Genomic DNA, 16,687 nt, shown 5'->3' on the forward strand with positions numbered 1-16,687 from the left:
ACAAGCTTTATAGTCCATTTTCTTCTCAGTATTTATCTAATTGCAAAATGTCTGATTTAGGACTCTATGACAGTGTATTCATTTTGCATTTAAGAAAGAGTTTTAAATTATTGTGTTCTTTCCTGAATTTACCAATAACATGTTCTTTTATGCAATATTTCGTCATCTCAGAATTTCAGGTGCAACAACGATAATTAACTACTTATAGGATATATTTTTTTGTTAGATATCTAGAAACTCTAGTGGGAAGTGTTTTCACCAAGCTTTAGCTCGCCCCATCATTTTTAAAATTTTTTGATCTGGCGTAGCTTCACATATAGATTGAACTTTTAGTTGTGATGTGTCACAAGGACACGTTATATAGGAAAGCCTCTCCTTTGTGTTATGTGCAGCTGAGCAATTTGTTTTAGTTTTGTAAAAGACTTGTAACTGTGTGTGTATGTACTTCTATTATCAACATGTACATATAGATTTTGAGAAAAGCTATATGTGATATTAAGTGCCAAGCTTGACATACGCATGAGTCGATCTTATTTTGTGCGCTCGCTGTTGCTGCGTACCCATATCTATCATCCGCTGTAGCTTCGAGGAATGATAATAAGTAGGTATCAAAGTGAAATCATATGAATATTATATTAGATCCATCTTGTGCTAGAGTGATTTTTTATTATTTTCATGTATATAAAATTTCCAAACTCGTTACTATTTAATAAAACCTTAACCGAAACCTATTTTCAGCTTCATCTTCTCTAATGTCTTTGCCAACACATGTATTCAGTTCTAATTGTCGCCCGCCGTGCGGAAGTGTGCTCACAAACAACCGAGTCGGTGAGCTATGAGAGAAAACAAAGCACGAGTGCAATTCACAAAATTAACAGCCAAAATCACACAAACATTGAGATTTACGTGGTTCGGCAAATTGCCTACGTCCACGGGGACAAGATGGGGAGATTTAACTATATGGAGTGGAACAACGGGTTACAATCTCTCAAATAACTCTCAAAATAACCCAACCAATGAACTCACACTCCCTCACAATAATCTCCCACACAAAACTGCTCAAAACAATGATAATTCTCCGGTTTTTGCCTCTCACAAAACCCTAGAAATGCGTGTTTCTATTTATATCATAATCCAATCCAAAATAGATCAGAAAACAAATCCGACCCATATCCACTTTCCGATCGACCACAGGGGTTGCACCGGTCAACTGACCAGAGACAGATTTCCAAGTTCCTGTAATGTGCACATTTTCGATCGACCGGTCGAACTCGTTCAGTCGACCGACCAGAACAGGGTTTCAGACCTTGTAATCCAATAAGCTGTCGGTCGACCGAGCCTATACCGTCGGTCGACCGACCCGATAGAAACCTGTAGCCTCTTCCCAGCTTCAAATTTCCTGTTTTTGCTGCATTTTCTATAATTTTTTACCTCGGTGAAGTGTTCCAAAAACTAAGCAAACACCAACATAAGTACCAATGTGTCGTCTCACCAAATCTGGCTGCACCAATGAGGTTGCCTACGTACCCCCTCTCCCAAGGGGTCAAACCGCCCGTAGTTCATCCAAATGGCTGCAAACAGCCTCAACAATCATAAATTTGTAACAAGTTTCTACAATGATCAAACTTGTTTCTCGGGACCACCTTCGTGAGCATATCTGCTGGATTTTTTTTGTGTGGACCTTCACGAGCTCCATATCCCCAGCTTCAAGAACATCTCGAATGAAGTGATAACGAACATCGATACACTTCGTCCTCGCATGAAAGATCTGATTCTTCGCCAAATAAATAGCACTCATGCTATCACAATAAATGGTGACAGATCGCTACAAAACACCAAGATCCTCCAAAAGTCCTCGAAGCCAAATCACCTCCTTAACAACCTACATAATTGTCATATACTTTATCTCCGTCGTCAACAAATCCATCGTAGACTACAAAGTGCATCTCCAATACACCGACGCACGGGTCGAAGTGAACACATACCCTATCGTCGACCGATGTTTATCCAAATCTCCAGCGTAGTCCGAATCTACTTATCCAATACATAGCTGCCCACCACTAGTGTCCCGCTCAAAAACCAAACCAACGTTGATAGTACCTCAAATGTACCTTAAAATCCATCTCACGGTATCCCAATGACTCGGACCCGGGTCATGCATGTATCTCGAAACCATGCTTACTGCCAGGGACAAATTCGGCCTCGTACAAACCATGACATACATCAAACTTCTAACTGTGCTCGCATACGGAGTCTTCGACATCAACTCTCTAGCTTCAACTATCTTTGGTGAAAGGTTAGTTGAAAGCTTTAAATGGGCTCCCAATGGTACACTATCTGGCTTCGTCTCCATACTCACATTAAACGTTGTAGGACCTTCTTCAAATAAGTCACCTGTGTCAAACAAATTTGGCCCCTATCTCTGTCTCTATCGATCTCCATCCCCAAAATGCACTTCGCTTTACCCAAATCCTTCATCTCGAACTCTTGTAAAAGTTGTACATTCAACTCATCTATAGCAGATCTTGAAAAATAGAAGCAACCAACATGTCATCGATATAAAGCAATAAGTAAATGTATGCACCTCCTCGCAACTTGCGATATTATACGCAAGGATCAAACTGGCTCTAAATGTACAAATAGCCGATCATGAATCCATCGAATCGCTTATACCAATGTCGCGGAGATTGCTTCAACCCGTATAGCGATTTTTTCAATCTACAAACTAATTTCTCCTTCCCTGCAGCTTGAAACCACAATGGCTGAGTCATATAGATTTTCTCATCAAGATCACCATGAAAAAATATCGCTTTTACATCCAATTGGTCCAATTTCAAATCATATTGTGCCACCAAAGCTAGCAAGATCCGAATCGAAGAGTGTTTCACCACCGAAGAAAAGACCTTATTGTAATCAATGCCATCTTCCTGTGCATAGCTATTTGCTATTAACCTAGCTTTGAACCTCACTGGAGTACCTTCAATGCCCTCCATCTTCGTATACACTCATTTGCAACCAATAGCCTTCCGTCCCTTTGGAAGCTCAACAAGCTCTCATGTGTCATTCTTCTGAAGATATTTCATCTCCTTCCGAATAGCTTCCTACCACAAATTAGCCTCTGAACTCTACTCAGCCTCTCTGAATGTAGTAGGAACCATTTCATCAACACTCTCCACCGGAAGTGTATAAGCAATGACTGTATTCGTATACCTAGCTGGCAGTCGTATGTCTCTCCTGGGACTCCGAACCGCAATCGAATCATGAACCTGAGCCGTCTGTTCCTGATTCTGCTCTGATGAACATGTATCCTCCAAACCATTGTTGTGCTCACGTGGTATCACCTCAGTCGGCACTCTAATGGATACGATACCATCTGGATACTATGGAGCTGCATCAATCTCCACCATCTGTGATATCTCCTCTATCGGGTTCTCTCCACTTGATGAGAGCTGGGAAGCTTCAAGATCGAAGCCTCATCGAAAGTGATGTCTCTACTCAGCACAATCTTCTTATTAACTGGATCCTAAAGCTTATATCCTTTCACACCACGCTTGAATCCAACAAATATGACATTTCTAGCTCGAGGTTTTAATTTATCAGTATTCATATGATAAAATATAGGGCACCCAATTCACTTGAGCTGATCATAATCGTGTGTTGGCTCTCCTGACCATATCTCCATAGGAGTTTTCCCCTCAATCGTAGATGAATGCAGACTATTAACGAGGTGACTTGCATATAAAAGTACCTCAGCCCAAAAGATCTTCTCCAAACCACTCTGTGATAACAAACATCGGACCTTCTGTAGTAAATTTTGATTCAATCTCTCTGCCATCCCATTCTGCTACGATGTATGACTAACTGTGAAGTGTCTCTCTATGCTTTCGTCTTGACATAGCTGCTAAAAGGGGTCTGAAGTGTACTCGTAGCCATTGTCGGATCTCAACGTCTTGATCTTTCTCCCAGTCTACAGTTCCAATCTCCTCTTCTACCCCACAAATAAGTCTAGGACTTCATTCTTATGCTTCATGGTAGACACCCAACAACACCTAGAATAGTCATCCGTAAACGTGACGAACCAATATCGACGACTAAGTGATGTCCTCTTGGTGGGATCCCAAACATCTGTGTGCATGTAGTCTAAAATACCCGTCGTCCTATGTAAGACTGCCCCGAACTTTACATTTGTCTTCTTGTCAAGAACATAGTGCTTATAGAATTCGATTTTTCCACTCTGGGCTCCCTTCAATAGCCCATGCTTGCACAACCCATGCAGTGAATTTTCACATGTGTGCCTTAATCTGTAGTGCCAAAGTCTGCTCACGTCCACCTCTGAAACAGCTAAAGCTACCTGGCTAATCTCGGTCCTTCAGATAATAAAGATTCCTACTGCGAACTCCCTTCATCACTACCAAAGATTTTTTAGTAACTTTTTCTACATCGTTCTCAAAAGTCATCTTGAATCCCTTTGCCTTCAAAGCTCTAATGGAAATAAGATTCTTTTTTAACTGAGGAACAAATCTCACTTCATTCATCTCTCGAACAACTCCATCGTGCATCCGAATCTTGACGGTACCTACCCACAAATGCCATATGATTGATCATTTTCCATGACTACCACGCCCCCATCGAGCTTCTCGAAAGATATAAACCAATCTCGCCAGGAAGTTACATGATAAGTAGCACCAGAATCTAGTATCCAATCAGATGCATCCACATAGTTTACCTCTGAAGTAATCAACAGAGAAAAGCAGAAATTATCTGAATCATCACTTCTAGCGATATTCACCTCATTGGCATTCGGGCCCTTCTTCTTGCTATTCTCCTTCTCTCTAAGCTTTGGGCAATCTCTCTTTCAATGTCCTTGCTCTTTGCAGAAAGCACATTGGTTCTTTGAAATCTGGTAGCGACCTCTAGACTTTGACCTGCGTCTATTGCCACCTCTCGGATAGGGACTCCTTCCTCTTGTCGACAAGGTCTCTCCTGAAGTACTAGCTCTGGAAGTCTCTTTGTTCTTCCTCCTCAGATCGTAATTCGTCAACGCATTAGTCATTTCACTATATGTGTGATACTCCAAGTATAACGTTGTCTTTTGATGAACACGTTTTTTAGGGATGAAGAACCTTGTTGAATTACCTGAAGTCACCATCAACATGGTTGACAAAGGAAAATCAATACGATGCTCGAATGATCCTAATCCTGACTTTAGTTCTAGAGGAAAAGTCAGTCTAAGAATTGCCCAACGAATATCCCGACTCCAGTTAGAAGCCATCGGATATAGGGATTATCCAAGTATGCACAAAGGACTATCCTCAGATAATAAGCTGTCAGACACTTGCTCCACAGTCGCTTCGGATGACGAGCCCTCAGATACGTGTTCTGCAATTACCTCCAACGACACAATGTCCTGCATGTGGGAAGTAAGGGAGTCATTCATGATCACCCCAGAATAAGTGGCTCAAATGCTTCAAGAGGCTTTAGCTCGACAACGAGAAGAGCTTAGAGCTGAAATGAACATGCAAATAGAGCTGAACATGCAATGGGTGAGGGAGTTACATGACCAACAGCTTCAAGGTTTATCAAATGAGCAACCTGAATCCAGTCGCCATACCCAGAACGTCGCAGTTGACAACGATCCAGAAGTGGACGAAGTCATCATTGCTGACGCACCTCCCCAAAATACTGGAAGTGATTCAAATGCACCCCCTAAAAATAAAAACGCTGGGGGTGGTCTAACTCATCCTCATCAACGTCTTTCGAATGAAGATGTGGACGATGATGTGATGATGAAAAAGCTGAAGAACAAGGTCAATACCTTAATGTCCGCTCAAGAAGTGAGGAGAACGGGCATTTCGTGCCCATATCCAAGAGAGTGGGATTCAATGTCGTACCCGATATAGTTCAATCTAATTAACTTCACGCCGTTTGATGGGAAATGTTCGCCCACTCAGCACCTAATTTATTTCAAGTCCCACCTGGGAGTGATCTCCGGGAATGAACCCCTAATGATTCGGTCATTTGTGGGCACCCTTCGCGGGGTGACCTTCGATTGGTATTGACGACTCAAGCCGGGGAACATCAATTGCGGGACGATATGGAAAGCTTGTTCCTCAACAACTTCTTCGACGATGACATAGAAGTGATGATCAGAGCTCTTCTGGATGAGAAGCAGAAGGACGGTGAGTCAGTTGACAGTTTTGTCAAACGCTTCCATAACAAGGTAATGAATTGCAGGGATCCTATCACAGAGGAGTTCATCTTGCAGACGTGCCATAACAATCTCTCCATCGATGTCCTCAAAGTCATGAGGGTTGTCCCCTCAACCACCTGGAAGGAATTAAAACTACATGGAGAACATATTGAGCGTTTCCTCAAAAAAAAGGAGCTCGAGAGGGGCCAACCAACGACTAAAGTACATGCAACTGCTGACGATATTCATCAACAACCACCTTGGAGGCAGCAAGGGACTCTTAATCCGAAGTTCCAGGAGGAGTATTCTTTCAAAGATGATGAAGTTCCAACCATCTTCAAGTACCTCGTCGCCAACAATAAGATCAAGCTACCACCGATTACAAATCAGGAGGAAGCAAACAAGATTTCGGATCCTAAGTACTGTACGTATCACAGAAGGGTCCATCACCCCACAAAGACTTGTATTACGCTAAAAAACAACATTCAAGCCTTGGTTGATGCCAACATCATAACGTTGAAAGAAGCCAAATGAGAATGACTTCCTTCGATAGGTATATGAGATTAAACTACTCCTATCCTCTGATGAGTATAAGAGGTTAAATTGCTTCTCTGTGATACTCCAATGGGTATACGAGTCTAACTGTTTCCCTTATTTCTAGCGAAAAGTTCCTGGAGAATATTACACATAATATTCTTAAGGATAACCCAAGATCAAATGTTCGTTCAAGTATACACCCAATACGCGTTGTCGGGTAGCCTATTCCCGTAATAATGGCGAAGTCTACGTATTCAAGATCGTAGCACTAAGTCTAAGAGAGTTCATTCTTTTAGCACAACGTTACATGCGGAACAGACTTAGATAATCCGCATGCTAGCCCGACTCAAACGGTAGTCGGTAAAGACTTATCAAATCCGTTGATGACTGAGGATTTGCCAAAAATCCTATAAGTCTGATAGTCATTGACGCACCAGCTTCATCAATTGGTCTCATGAATTGAGCACCCGAGACAACACCAATAGCTGATCCTACAACCAAAACTCTCCTGTGGTTAAGTAAATAACTAACAGGACGTAAAGGTGAAATCCATACATGCAGAAGAACCAAGCCTTAATAGTTGACATTGCAGCCTCTACACTTGGGACTGCCACGCGTTGCAATGAAAGTCAACATCGGTTAACGCATTGCAATAACGGTCAATGCTGGTCAGCACGTAGCCGTGATTCAACGCTAGTCAACACATTGCGATGAAGGTCATGTGTCGATAATTTTCGCCAAAACAATGCTTCGATCAATTCCAAAGCAAAGGATAATCCCCGGGAGTTCGATCGTGATTCAGATGCGAATCCCAGACGAAGATAATCGGTTTAATATCGACTCAATGACATGAGCTAAGATCAGAAACCAATACATCAGTTTCAGTTAGAGACTTCGACAACGGTCAGACGATAAACGCAGCACCGAATTTTTTTTAGCTATTAGACAAAATACCGAATAGGCTAAAAATTAAAGAAATCAAGAACTAAAGCCAATTACAGGTCCTTTTACATTGACTGAAGGTTGGACGTATCATATACAAAATATTCCAGATACTTCTATAAAAGAAATAAGACTGAAATACTTTGGAGGGGGTATCTGTAAGCGTCAAAAATTGTCTATAGGTTCCCGCACACAGCTCGAGAAGAAGAAAAGATGATGAACATCATTATCCGAATCAAGGAGGATTATTTGATGTCATAGAGAATCTAATAAACACACGAAGCGAGTTGATAAAGCATACAAATCAACGGGATGGTACAATAACGAAGAAACGACTCGACCTGGGGTTATGTTTCACCCACAAAGGAGTAAGCGCCACTCGTGTCTTGCTCATCCCATGGGTGTCTCTCCCATGGAAGGTTGTAGAGGTCTTCACGAGCTTTCTAACGCGCCTTGGATCACTTCATTCCGAGGTCGAACGAGGGAGTTAGAGCCAAAATACCCGAGACAGTCCAGACTGTTTCGCACCTGCGAGACACCAATTATGTCTCGCATATTTTGTCCATGATACGATTCGAATATGAAGAATCTTAAAAGATAAAAGTTGTATGTATCTTTGTCAGCTTTCTAATCATCTTGAATCATCTTATTTCGAGGTCAGATAAAAAAGTTAAGACCAAAATACCCGAGACAGTCCAAGTTGTCTCCGACATGTGCGAGACAGTCGAAGTGACTCGCGACCATGTCAGCTCCCGATGTGTTTTCTATTAAGATTGGCTTCTAGAACTCATTGGGGTCATCCATAAACATGTGGGGTTATCCTTAAACGTGTGGAAGTTGTTATACACCCAAAAACCCACCTAAAGGGATACTAACGGTTGTTCTTCGACCCTATCCATAAACACGATATTTAAAGCCTATAAATACACCCTTAGCACCTTCATAAAGGCAAATTTGATGGGAGACACGAATTTCGAAGGAGCTAGGGCGAGGTTCTGACGAATTTGAGAGAGGCTAGCAGATTTTGGCGAACTCCGGCATAAAGAAGGAGCGTTTCGAAGGATCTGAGTCTCGTCCCCCCATTCTTTGAGATCAGACTTGATCTTGATCTTGAGAAGAATCGTAATCTCGCTTGGTCGAGATTATCACTTCAACGGTTACTTCTTTTGTGAAGTAAGAGCTTTAATCAATCTTCTGTCAACCGGATCTGATCCGCAGCGGTCTACGGACTAACTCATGTTAGATCTTAGAGGGGGGGGGGGGGGGTCGTTTGGTGTTGCTTTTGATTGTTGGACCCTAGAGGGGGGGTGATTAGGGTCTTATGCTAATCTAATCCGATTAAATGCCAATTAAAACTAATTAACAAGTTATCCTAGCAAGTGTGAAATATAACAAGATATGTAAGCTAGGATAAGCAATATGAACAATGAGATATATCCTATATGATAGAGATATATGCAAAGATATATAAACAACACAAGGGTAAATAATCTAAACAAGATAGTGGATGAAATAGATAATGAGTTAATGACAATGGCGATATAAGATATGAACATAAATATGAATGAACGCCAAAGCACACTCAAACAAGCAATATGATCACGGAGTTCGGACCTTCCGTCCTACGTCTCCGCTCCCCACTCCCGGGGAGAAATCCACTATCAACCGGGTTTTCTACGTTCACCCGAATAACGTTTACACCTCACAGTATCGGTTTTCAACGCTCACCGATCAACGTCACTCCTCACACTCGGTTTCTAGCTCACCGAAAACCTCACTACACACTCGGTTTCTAGCTCACCGAAAACCTTACAACACTCACAATGTAACAAATATAAATTTGTTCTCTACAATAGATGAGAACACAATGAAAGCATAACTCAAAGTTAGAATCTCTCACCACCCAACTATACTATGTATGTAAATACTAAAAGCTCAATGTGGGTGTGTGTAACAATGAGTAAAATAAAATCTAACTCAATTAACAAACTAGCAATAATAAGAATATGAAAATCAATAATAAAATTGCTAGAGAAAAGAGTTAGAAAACTTCTCTAAGAACACAAAGAAGAGGATGAAGGGGATTGAGAATGAATCCCTCAATCTGCAGTGAAAACTTCCTCCTTTGTAAACAGAAACCCAAACTCAAAACAAACAGTAAAACCCTAAACCCTTGATTAAACTTTTCTTTTCTTTTAAAACATTTCTTAATTGGTTTGAGAGTTGAAGACAATGGGGTATTTATACCCACTAGAAATTCTCAGCAAAACCGAGACCCCAAAACAAATGACAAAACAGCCCCCAGAGAAAAAGCTTCAGAAATACGTTAGAGTCCAGACGGTCATATTGTCGGGTCGACCGGAAAATCCCGTCGGTCGACGATGAGGCAAACCACGAAGAAAACTTTCTGGACTAACGTCGGTCGACCGAATCTGTCGCCGTGACCTCGGTCGACCGACCGGACGCGGCGACCGACGATTCTCTGGAAAAATACTGACGAATGATCAATTGACCGTCGACCGTACCGGTCGACCGAAACTGACATCCAGAAAAATCGTTTTAGAGCTGATTTTAAAACCCTGTTTAAAAATATCAATAAATTCAGAAAATGTAAAACTTTGGGAATGATTGTAGACATGATAATACACATGCTACAAAACTGGTTTTCTAAAAAAGACTTCCCAAATGAGAAATATCATCATTTTGCCAAAATAGTCCAAAACATGAAATGTAAACATATGAATCTTGACATTTTAGCTTAACCATGTTTTGAAACATTCCAAAATGATTTTGTAGACTTATACAAAAGATGTATATGATTATTGTTAAGTCTATAAACCAGAAAACAAAATATTTTCACAAATACAATAGAAAGTAAACGTAATGAGTATGTATATGAAATATATTTGTTTCATATCTATGAAATTAAACCAAAACAACTTATCCACATAGAAAACAAGCATGTTATACACATTCTTTGAAATTTATTTGTAAAAACTTTGTTTGTGGATAAAACTAAAAACCAAATGTATATATAATAACTATATATATATATATATTATATATATATATATATATAACTAAGAAACTAATAAATGTGTGTGTGAATATAATATTGAGCTTAGAGTATATAACACACATAATATAAAACCTAAACTAAATATACCAAAGCTTGATCTTGATCTTCAATAGGCTTGACTTGATATATTTGCGGATGAAGCTTGAACTTGATCTTTCTTCAACTTGAATTTGCATAAGCTTCACCGACATTCCGCCAACCTCCTTTGGATATCATCGTTGAAGCGCAATTCCATCCATCCTCCAACTACGTTGTTTGTCTATAATAAATAAGAAAACACAAATACTAGACAAACAACATTAGTGATAAATTGTTTGTTAAACATCATCAAAACAAGAAGGCCAACAACTCATCCCCGACATAGGTAAAGATTTTACGCAAAGAGAGACTAATAAATAGGATTTGTGTGTTATTTGAAGGAGATTATAATTTTCATTTTCATTATGTAAAGCTCTTATAAAAAGACCAATCTTTTTAAACTTGTTGTAACGATCAAAGTTGTAACGAGTTATACAATGAAGAAAATAAATTTTGACCCAAACAGACCATGATGGTCTCTTCCAAATTTTAAGCATTCAAAGGGTCCTGTATGTCGCTAATCCACAAACTAAAGTTGATTTTACCGTCATACTTCATAACACTAATCTTTGTATTCTGAAGTGCAACCTGAATTGTACTCGTCATCGCCTTGCTGTTTTTACCAACTTCTTCTCCTATTAGAAACTAACTCCAATTGTAAAGGAAGATTCGAACTTGATAGAATTGAGAAATTACCTAGCTAAACCCTAGATAGGGTTCTAACACAATCTCCTAACCACACGAGGAAAAGTGAGATCACCAATGGCAACTCCACAAAGCTGTCTTCACCAAAGCCTAGATCTCCAAGACCCAAGCTTCCAATAGCGAATCTTCCTCCACCCAATGCAAAACCCTAGATCTGAAAAACTGAGCCCTGATACCACTTATCATGCGTCGTACGGAAGCGTGCTCACAAACGAACCGAGTCGGTGAGCGATGAGAGAAGAACCAAACATGAGTGCAATTCACAAAATTAACAGCCAAAATCATACAAACACAGAGATTTACGTGGTTTAGCAAATTACCTACGTCCACGGGGATAAAATGGGGAGATTTTACTATATGGAGGAGAAACAACGTGTTACAATCTCTCAAATAACTCTTAAAATAACCCAACCAATGATCTCACACTCCCTCACAATAATCTCCCACACAAAATTGCTCAAAACAATGCTAATTCTCTAGTTTTCGACTCTCACAAAACCCTAGAAACGTGTGTTTCTATTTATATCAAAACTCAATCCAAAACATACCAGGACACAAATCTGACCCATATTCGCTTTCCTGTCAACCGCTGGGGTTGCATCGATCGACCGCCCAGAGACAGATTTCCAAGTTCCTGTAATGTGCACATTTTCGGTCGACCGGTCGAACTCGTTCGGTCGACCGACCAGAACAGGGTTTCAGACCATGTAATCCAACATGCTGTCGATTGACCGGGCCTATACCGTTAGTCGACCGACCCGATAGAAACCTGTAGCCTCTTCCCAGCTCCAAATTTCCTGTTTTTGTCGTGTTTTCTACACTAATCTCAAGTTTACATCAGATATATTCCCATTGGGAAAGACATTGGAGAAGACGCTGGAGAAGATAAAGTGAAAAATGGGTTAGGGTTAGGGTTTTATTAATCAGATTTTGGGGAGCTTAGTGGGTATAGGTTTAAGGGGGCAAATGTCAAATTATTAAAGCAACGGGGGCTAATATGGAAATAACCCTAAATTCTTTTTGCTGAAGCAATTAGTTCAAGTAAAAGAAAATGAATTAAGAGTATAAAACTAATATTTCTTTCCACTAAGGTTTAGGTTTTTTTGTAGGTACCGGACATTAAAGAGACTTGGGCTCGTGTTTGTGGGATATGTATTATTTTTCCTTTGTGCCGGAGGAGTGGAGACAGGTTTGTACTGCCAGAAATAAAGGTGAGATGATGTGAATTTAGAGCTTTTTCAGATAGGGTATAGCTTTAAAACTTAGCTACATGATGTCATACCAACTAATGTATAGTGAATTTACAGTCGAAGGACGGAGACAGTTATATATGGGGTGTATCCATTGGTCTCGAGTTCGTAAACTCGTGTCCAAGAAAACGAATTCAATAATTTATTGAATTTAGATCTTCCCGTACTTCTACTATTGGGTTTTGATGTCCATGCAAGTTTTTTTTTTTCAAAAAATTTATAATAATAAATAGATAATCTATTTAAAAAAAAGATAATGCCATCCAAAAATCCAACTTTGTTGCAAATTATTGAAAATACTTTTGAAATGTTCTTATTTGCGTTAAAAAAACGTATATTGCATTGGAAAAACAAAACATATATCTACCTTCTAACGCCAGTCTAACTATGTTTTGACCCATATATAAAAGCTATAATAAAAGTCATGCAATTTACAAAACATATGGTTTTATGCAGCTATTTGAAACTTTTTTTGTGTGGCTCTATGTCTATGAATTTAGATCGGAAAGTAAATAGGGATATTAAAGGTTGGATATATCAATTATTCATAATTAAAAGTATCATATGGTTTAGCAAATAGAATAGCAGTTTGGCTTCGTATGGTCATGTGATGCTATATAGATAGATGGAGGCTAGTGTTCTCCAGCAAAAAATGCTTCTTCTTCACGCATAGACAAGAAAACAACACAGCACGTTCACTTGCTCGTTTTAGTGCTTGTTATAGGATGTTTTGCCCATGGTTATCGTATTGTCATATTTGCATTATTAAGAACATCGAAGCAAATGTAACCTCCCTTTGAAGTTAGTATATTTCTAATTCTTCATTAAAAGAAAAAAAATGGGTAGCTCATTTTACTAAATGAGCTATCAAGAGATATATAGCTATGTGATGAGACCAATATTGCTATTCACACTAAAAGGCGAGGATCTTGCCACTCTATTTATTGATAGCTCATTTAGCAAGATGAGCCACCACCTGATACCGATCATTCCCTTAAAAAAAATAGAAGTTTCAATCGTAGGAAATTACATAAAAGGATAGTAATGGGGCATCACATGTCATACAAGAGAATTCCTTCATAGACAATGACAACCAAATGTTAATATGAGGTGTCCTCTCCTACTTCATTCACTTAGTGAAAATTAAGCCACATGCACCATCATTATTTAACGAAAGAATCCTCTCACGTGAGAGTGATACTCATTATTCTCATATAGTAAAGTAAATCCATAATTTAAGCAATTCTACGGGAATACGATATTGAACAGTCGGTTACCGTCTATATTCACAAAAAAAAAGGGAGACAAGAAGTAACAACCAACAACAGTACTTTCAGGGTTAAACACTTAAACTCGGGCACTGGTACAAGCCAAATTTGGTTCGGTTCTATATGTGTATCCAAGAACGAACGTAGAGCTGCCAATAGTAGCGAACATATATAAGCTTAAAAATTTTAACCCCTCGTGTCCTAGTTCATGCATATAGTCTTAGACAAGTCAAAATATTATCAGAAGCAATGGTCAAGAGTTCACCATACTTGCCAAAATTACAGCCTTTTCAACCGTACATACATACGCACGCTCTCTACACGTCACCGCTTATGTAGCGGAGCAGACCATTCTCGGAGCAATCCATAACGAAAAAGAAGAATTTTTTTAAATAAACCCATCCACGCTTTTTTTTAAAAAAATCGGTCCTTTTGAGTTTTTTCACAAAAATCCGACATAATTTCTCGTCACGTCAGCATCGTGACGAAAAAGTGGATCGATTTTTTAATCCGGTTCTTAAATAGTCAGGATTAAAATTTTTTTGAATAAGTTTATTTAGAAAATTTCTTCAAACCAGAAAAACCTCTCCGTTCGGGGATCGACACGCATCCGCTAGGAGCTCAGACGACGGGATATGTTGGGCCCCACGAGGATACTGGGCGAGAAAAGGGCGTACGTGGCTGCATATTGGTGGACGATGGCGAAGTTCTTGGCATGTGGATCCGGTGTTGGGTGGATAGAGAGCAAGCGGGTAGATGGGAAAATAGGAGACAAGGGTTTGTTAATTATGTGGTGCTTGCAAATGCAATGGATTGCAGGCGCGGTCCAATCAGTCACATCAACTCCCGTCAGCTCATGAGCCCGAGAGCTCTCTACGAATCTTAATAAAATGAAATCTCTAGAGAAAGCAGCTGCAGACGGTTGTTATGAGCTCTGAGCTGTCCCTGAGGTGGGTAGTTTCCTTTGCGCGCGAGAACCTCACGTGAAACTGCGAGCATATTTCTCCTATCTGGAGTCCGGAAGATTTGCGATATTTGTGTCCCTCGCGGCTCGCGAGGTTGTGATGCAAAATGGGTGCGAAACCAAGTGTTTAAAAATTGACCGTGTTCACGACTTTGATATTTAAAAATGCTACTCCTTTTATATATAAGTTACTGGTGTGCACCCTGTGCAAAACACGGCCCCATTTTTTTATTTTCGGCACCGTAATTCTGTTTCAAATGCTACAGTATTTTTAAGTGCTACGGTGATTTTTTTAAATACTACAGTATCCCGACTGTGCTGCAGTAATAATAATACAGTAATATTTTTAAGTGCTACAGTTCTCGTCCATGGTACAGTGATAATGCTACAGTAAATTATTGTATCATAAATAATAAATCTTTAAGTTCTCCTATTATTATAGAAGAATATATGTCAAAATGATAGTTAGGTTCAAAATTTGTCGGCGTTCGTTTTTTCGGCGAGAACTGTCTGAAAAATTCCTTCCTGCCTCTTGACATCTTAAATCAATTGTATTTTACGCTCTTCTTCTCGTTCAACTCCCAACCTCAAATTTCTTCTGTACATTGCACACCCAATAAGATTCTTCTTTACCATCTGGTTCTTTTTCGTCAATATAGCCCCCTTCTTCTCCCTTAACTGCCCCTTATATGATCCATCTCTTGCTTAGATTAAGTTTTGGATTTTAATTTCGAACTAGGGTTTGAGGTTGAATTGGGAAAGTTAAAGGATGAGGGACCGGAGAGAAAGGGTGAAAGAGGGTTTTATTGGGTAAAATGGTAGAAAAAAAATTTTGAGTTTGGAGGAGGTTGAAGGAGAAAAAAGTGTAAATTATAATAAATTTAAGAGTTCATCGGGTGGAAAAATTTTCCCAGCACTTCTCGTCGGGAAAAAAATGAACCCTGGTGAGTTTTTGTACATAATTGCTGGTTTTACATACTTTAAATACTAAAAAGATGCTAGAGCGTTGTTAAAGACCAAAGTGGTAAACATGGTATATTTTAAATACCAATTTGAGAGTTCAGCCATGTAAAATGTATTGAAAAAAAGTATTTTACATTGCATTGTGTTGCAAAGAAGAAGTTTATTTTGGGGAAAATTCTGTCTAGACCTTAAAATTAAAAGTCCCATGTGCTTCAGTCTCTCCCCCTAAAATCCCAACCGCTAAAATCCCAACCGCTCACCATGACTTCCTCTTGCTACTTCTCTGCCTTCCTCTTCCCCTTTCTTCTTGTTCCTCCTCCTCCCTTTCCCCCTTTCTTCTTCCCTCTTCTCTCTCCTCTCTAACTGCCCACCATTACTTCCTCTTCCTTCTCCTTCTTCTCCCCCTTCTCATCCTCTCTTGCTCCCTTTCTCCGTCTCCATCTTTTTATCTATAGCTATCCATCATGACTTTCTTGCTCCTCCTCTCACTTTCCCTTCACTCTTGCTCCTCTTTCTTCTCCTTCTCTTTCTCTTTCTCTATCTCTATAGCCATCCATCATGATTTTTCTTGCTCCTCCTGTTTCTCCCTCTTTCTCTTCCCTCTTACTCATCTCTCTCTCTCTCTGCGCGCGCGCGCAAACCCATCAATTTGATCTGCTTCGTCCAAACCCTTTCCTTCCTCCAACCCAATCTAAAAACTCCTCTCGTGAC

The sequence above is a fragment of the Asparagus officinalis genome, chromosome 4 (genome assembly GCF_001876935.1).
Source record: "Asparagus officinalis chromosome 4, Aspof.V1, whole genome shotgun sequence".
Lineage (NCBI taxonomy): Eukaryota > Viridiplantae > Streptophyta > Magnoliopsida > Asparagales > Asparagaceae > Asparagus > Asparagus officinalis.